This window comes from Balaenoptera musculus, chromosome 8, assembly GCF_009873245.2.
Source record: "Balaenoptera musculus isolate JJ_BM4_2016_0621 chromosome 8, mBalMus1.pri.v3, whole genome shotgun sequence".
Classification (NCBI taxonomy): domain Eukaryota; kingdom Metazoa; phylum Chordata; class Mammalia; order Artiodactyla; family Balaenopteridae; genus Balaenoptera; species Balaenoptera musculus.
The window spans coordinates 98,371,556-98,377,785 of NC_045792.1; the positions used below are offsets into that span (position 1 = coordinate 98,371,556).

The 6,230-nt window shown below is 37.3% G+C and overlaps 1 pseudogene; it reads right to left on the reverse strand.

Annotated features, from left to right (window-relative positions):
* Positions 1 to 4,407: 4,407 nt before the first annotated feature.
* On the reverse strand, positions 4,408 to 5,349 carry LOC118899719 (annotated as a pseudogene).
* Between the last annotated feature and the right edge of the window lie 881 nt (positions 5,350 to 6,230).

The window sequence follows — 6,230 nt, forward strand, 5'->3', positions numbered from 1 at the left end:
AAAAAGATATTCCATGCAAAACAAAGACTATTACAAGAGACAAAGAAGGACACTACATAATGATCAAGGGATCCATCCAAGAAGAAGCTATAACAATTGTAAATATTTATGCACCCAACATAGGAGCACCTCAATACATAAGGAAAATACTAACAGCCATAAAAGGGGAAATCAACAGTAACACAATAATCATAGGGGACTTTAACACCCCACTTTCACCAATGGACAGATCATCCAAAATGAAAATAAATAAGGAAACACAAGCTTTAAATGATACATTAAACAAGCTGGACTTACTTGATATTTATAGGACATTCCATCCAAAAATAACAGAATACACATTCTTCTCAAGTGCACATGGAACATTCTCCAGGATAGATCATATCTTGGGTCACAAATCAAGCCTTGGTAAATTGAAGAAAATTGAAGTCGTATCACATATCTTTTCCAACCAAAACGCTATGAAACTAGATATCAATTACAGGAAAAAATCTGTAGGAAATACAAACACATGGAGGCTAAACAAGACACTACTTAATAACCAAGAGATCATTGAAGAAATCAAAGAGGAAATCAAAAAATACCTAGAAACAAATGACAATGAAAACACAATGACCCAAAACCTATGGGATGCAGCAAAAGCAGTTCTAAGAGGGATGTTTATAGCTATACAAGCCTACCTTAAGAAACAAGAAACATCTCAAATAAACAACCAAACCTTACACCTAAAGCAATTAGAGAAAGAAGAACAAAAAACACCCAAAGTTAGCAGAAGGAAAGAAATCATAAATATCAGATCAGATATAAATGAAAAAGAAATGAAGGAAACGATAGCAAAGATCAATAAAACTAAAAGCTGGTTCTTTGAGAAGATAAACAAAATTGATAAACCACTAGGCACACTGATCAAGAAAAAAAGGGAGAAGACTCAAATCAACAGAATTAGAAATGAAAAAGGAGAAGTAACAACTGACACTGCAGAAATACAAAGAATCATGAGGGATTACTACAAGCAACTATATGCCAATAAAATGGACAACCTGGAAGAAATGGACAAATTCTTAGAAATGCACAACATTCTGAGACTGAAGCAGGAAGAAATAGAAAATATGAACAGACCAATCACAAGCACTGAAATTGAAACTGTGATTAAAAATCTTCCAACAAACAAAAGCCCAGGACCACATGGCTTCACAGGTGAATTCTATCAAACATTTAGAGAAGAGCTAACACCTATCCTTCTCAAACTCTTCCAAAATATAGCAGAGGGAGGAACACTCCCCAACTCATTCTACGAGGCCACCATCACTCTGATACCAAAACCAGACAAAGATGTCCCAAAGAAAGAAAACTACAGGCCAATATCACTGATGAACATAGATGCAAAAATCCTCAACAAAATACTAGCAAAGAGAATCCAACAGCACATTAAAAGGATCATACACCCTGATCAAGTGGGGTTTATCCCAGGAATGCAAGGATTCTTCAATATATGCAAAACAATCAATGTGATACACCATATTAACAAATTGAAAGAGAAAAACCATAAGATCTTCTCAATAGATGTGGAGAAAGCTTTTGACAAAATTCAACACCCAGTTATGATAAAAACCCTCCAGAAAGCAGGCATAGAGGGAACTTACCTGAACATAATAAAGGCTATATATGACAAACCCACAGCCAACATCATCCTCAATGGTGAAAAACTGAAACCATTTCCACTAAGAACAGGAACAAGACAAGGTTGCCCACTCTCACCATTATTATTCAACATAGTTTTGGAAGTTTTAGCCACAGCAATCAGAGAAGAAAAAGAAATAAAAGGAATCCAAATTGGAAAAGAAGAAGTAAAGCTGCACTGTTTGCAGATGACGTGGTACTATATACATAGAGAAAGATGCTACCAGAAAACTTCTAGAGCTAATCAATGAATTTGGTAAAGTAGCAGGATACAAAATTAATGCACAGAAATCTCTTGCATTCCTATACACTAAGGATGAAAAATCTGAAAGTGCAATTATAAAACACTGCCATTTACCATTGCAATAAAAAGAATAAAATATCTAGGAATAAACCTACCTAAGAAGACAAAAGACCTGTATGCAGAAAATTATAAGACACTGATGAAAGACATTAAAGATGATACAAATAGATGGAGAGATATAGCATGTCCTTAGCAATGCTGCAATATAGCAATGTTGATTGAAAGAATCAACATTGTAAAAATGACTCTACTACCTAAAGCAATCTACAGATTCAATGCAATCCCTATCAAACTACCACTGGCATTTTTCACAGAACTAGAACAAATAATTTCACAATTTGTATGGAAACACAAAAGACCCCGAATAGCCAAAGCAATCTTGAGAAAGAAAAACGGAGCTGGAGCAATCAGGCTCCCTGACTTCAGACTATACTACAAAGCTACAGTAATAAAGACAGTATGGTACTGGCACAAAAACAGAAATATAGATCAATGGAACAGTATAGAAAGCCCAGAGATAAAACCACACACATATGGTCACCTTATCTTTGATAAAGGAGGAAAGAATATACAGTGGCGAAAAGATAGCCTCTTCAATAAGTGGTGCTGGGAAAACTGGACAGCTACATATAAAGGGATGAAATTAGAGCACTACCTAACACCATACACAAAAATAAACTCAAAATGGATTAAAGACCTATATGTAAGGCCAGACACCATCAAACTCTTAGAGGAAAACATAGGCAGAACACTCTATGACATAAATCACAGCAAGATCCTTTTTGACCCACCTCCTAGAGAAATGGAAATAAAAACAAAAATAAACAAATGGGACCTAATGAAACTTAAAAGCTTTTGCACAGCAAAGGAAACCATAAACAAGATGAAAAAACAACCTTCAGAATGGAAGAAAATATTTGCAAATGAAGCAACTGACGAAGGATTAATCTCCACAATATACAAGCAGCTCATGCAGCTCAATATCAAAAAAACAAAAAACCCAATGCAAAAATGGGCAGAAGACCGAAATAGACATTTCTCCAATGAAGATGTACAGATTGCCAACAAACACATAAAAGGATGTTCAGCATCACTAATCATTAGAGAAATGCAAATCAAAACTACAATGAGGTATTACCTCACACCGGTCAGAATGGCCACCATCAAAAAATCTACAAACAATAAATGCTAGATAGGGTGTGGAGAAAAGGTAACCCTCTGGCACTGTTGGTGGGAATGTAAATTGATACAGCCACTATGGAGAACAGTATGGAGGTTCCTTATTAAACTAAAAATAAAACTACCATGTGACCCAGCAATGCCACTACTGGGCATATACCCTGAGAAAACCATAATTCAAAAAGAGACACATACCACGATATTGATTGCAGCACTCTTTACAATAGCTAGGACATGGAAGCAACCTAAGTGTCCATCGACAGAGGAATGGATAAAGAAGATGTGGCACATATATATAATGGAATATTACTCAGCCATAAAAAGAAACAAAATTGAGTTATTTCTAGTGAGGTGGATGGACCTAGACTCTGTCCATTTCTGTCCAGAGTGAAGTAAGTCAGAAACAGAAAAACAAATACCATATGCTAACACATATATATGGAATCTAAAAAAAAAAGGTTCTGAAGAACCTAGGGGCAGGACAGGAATAAAGACGCAGACATAGAGAATGGACTTGAGGACACGGGGAGGGGGTAGGGTAAGCTGGGATGAAGTGAGAGAGTGGCATGGACATATATACACTACCAAATGTAAAATAGATAGCTAGTGGGAATCAGCCGCATAGCACAGGGAGATCAGCTGGGTGCTTTGTGACCACCTAGAGGGGTGGAATAGGGATGGTGGGAGGGAGACGCAAGATGGAGGGGCTATGGGGATATATGTATACGTATAGCTTATTCACTTTGTTATATAGCGGAAACTAACACAACAATGTAAAGCAATTATACTCCAATAAAGATGTTTAAAAAAAAACCCAAAACGAATGTATTATCAGACACCAAAATCATTGTTTTAAATTATACTAATAAAAGTAGACTAATCCCACTTACGTTTGGGCTCATTTTTCTGTCCACTCATGGATGTGTGAATTACATGTGGTTTGCATAAATGATGTTTCTTCGGGCATGTACTTAAATATACTTTGCGTGAAATGAGAGTGGGGATGATCACGTGAAATAATGAAATGTAATTAAGAAGAAATTTTATAATAAGACTTCTATGCTCAAGTTTGATACTTCTTAAGCTACTATTCCTGATATATCGTATTTGTAAGCCACTTCTGTCATAGACTTAATAAATAACTTGAGAAAGTACATTAAAAATTTACAAAATTGTTGGCCTAGCAAGTCAATATTTTCCCTAGCTTGATCTGACCTGTTTGTTACATAGTTGTTTCTATATAATTAAAATATGAATCTTATAGAAGACTTTGCCTTCCCTCTAGCCTTTTTAAAGGCAATCTTTACCTCTGTGTTCCTCAGGTGGATTCAGCATAGGAACGACTATAGCATAGAACACAGTTGCCATTTTGTCTGTGTCCGTGGAATGGCGGGAGCTGAGCTGTAAGTACATGAAGGCACCTGTCCCATAGAAGATGGGCACGGCAGTGAGGTGAGAAGCACAGGTGGAAAAGGCCTTCTGATGTCCTTCAGATGAGTGCATCCTCAGAATGGGGACAAACATAAACACGTAAGGGATCAACATGACCAGGACAGAAAACATGATATTGAAGCCCACCAAAGCAAAAAACACCATCTCACTTCTGTTGTTGTCTGAGCATGAGAGAGCCAGGACAGGAGTACCATCACAGAAAAGTGATCAATCACATTGGATCTGCAGAAAGAGAGACTGAATATGTTCCAAGTGTGCATAGAGGCCTCCAGAAATCCAAGGACATAGGAACAAATGACCATCCATGCACACACCCTTGTTGTCATGACGTTGGTGTAATGTAGTGGTTTACATACTGCTGCATGACGGTCATAGGCCACTGAGGCCAAGAGAAATGTTTCCACAATGAGAAAGACTGTAAAAAAGAAAAACTGAGCAGCATATGCATTGTAGGAAATGACCTTGTCTCCTATGAGGAATCTGGCCACCACTTTGGGAGTGACAGCTGTGGAGTAACCAAAGTCCACCAGAGAGAGGTGACTGAGGAAGAAGAACATGGGAGTGTGGAGACGAGGGTCCAGCTGGGTCAACGTGATCACCCCCAAGTTCCCAACCAGAGTGATGAGGTAGATGAGAGTGAACACTAGAAAGAGGGGCATCTGCAGTTCTGGGGCATCAGTTATCCCAACAAAAATGAATCCAGTCACCTTTGTACTGTTCTCCATGGGGGTCATTTGTGCAATATGTGAATGACCTGTAGCAATGAGAAAAGAGGATCCGGGTAGTAACTGGGTTTAGAACTATCATGCCCAAGGTATGCCTTATGTCAGAATTCTCTGAATTTAAGATGGACATAACAACAAAAGGTAATTTTTAAATATTGGGAAAAACATAGAATGTCCTCGCTTAAAGGATTTTGAAGATAATATAATGCAATCTTCTACCCTAATAAATGATCAAATTAAAGTTCAGAGATGGAAAGTAACTTATGCATAAAATCACAGGATTTGTTACTAAATGATATATGTTGGCCTCCCAATTCAGATTTTCAAACATTGACACAGAATATGCGTGCAATAAAATAGGTTACTGTAATTGAATTCATTTCATTTCAGTTACCACTATTGTCTCAAGAGCAGCATTATATTCTACTAAAACATAGTTTAATACATCATGTTCTAGCCTTCAGTACTCTCATAGGATAATAGGACACATAGAATGTGTAATTCCCACAGAGTGGGATACTGTAGAAACTCCTGTACAAGGAGTAAAGGCATCCAGACAATAAAATTAAAAGTGTACATCCAGACTAAGGACATTTGGATGCAAGTTCTAGCTCCACTACGTACTAGATGGCCGACTTTGGGTATTGCTCAGTATCACTTGGCCATCAGTTTTCCCTTGAACTCATTATCAAACTGGAGTGATAAAGCAAACTGGCATCATAGGCTTTTACACATTATGATTAGGACAGTTATTGGTCCATGTATTGATTAGAAGAGTGGATGTTGTGATAGAAGAATTCCAGATAACTCTGAAATCAAACATCCTATATCTTCACTCATTCCCTTTGCTTCTGCCCCAAATTTCTTCCACCCTCATATTCCATCTATGC